We start from the raw sequence: 474 nt of genomic DNA on the forward strand, positions 1-474 counted from the left end.
GGGTTGTTTGCTTCTGTTAGTAGCCTGGTAATGGTGGATTTTATTTGGTTTCGTTTTTTAATATATTCAAGCTTCGTAAGAGACGCAAAAGATACTCAGACCAAAATGCAATTTGAATTACTTTCATTTTTGCTTGCACCAGTAAAACGCATGCAATTAATCACAACTTAACACAGATGGGACCCTGGGGGCCCCAGTGGTTAAGAGCTCCGCAGTGAAGCAAAAGGTCAGCAGTTCGAATCCACGTGCTGCTACTTGGAAACTATATGGGGTAGCTCTACTCTGTCCTATAGGGTCACTATGAGTCAGAATCCACTCAGCCCCAATGGGTTGGGTTTGGTTTGAACACAGATAATGAGTAAGATAGACGTAATTGGTTAGTAACAGCCTGGCTAGTGACTCTCCTGTACTCTAGGAGCAATATCTGGGACTTTGGGGGCCACCAGAAAGGCAGGCAAAAAACAGCATGATGCG

The sequence above is a fragment of the Loxodonta africana genome, chromosome 11, assembly GCF_030014295.1.
Source record: "Loxodonta africana isolate mLoxAfr1 chromosome 11, mLoxAfr1.hap2, whole genome shotgun sequence".
Lineage (NCBI taxonomy): Eukaryota > Metazoa > Chordata > Mammalia > Proboscidea > Elephantidae > Loxodonta > Loxodonta africana.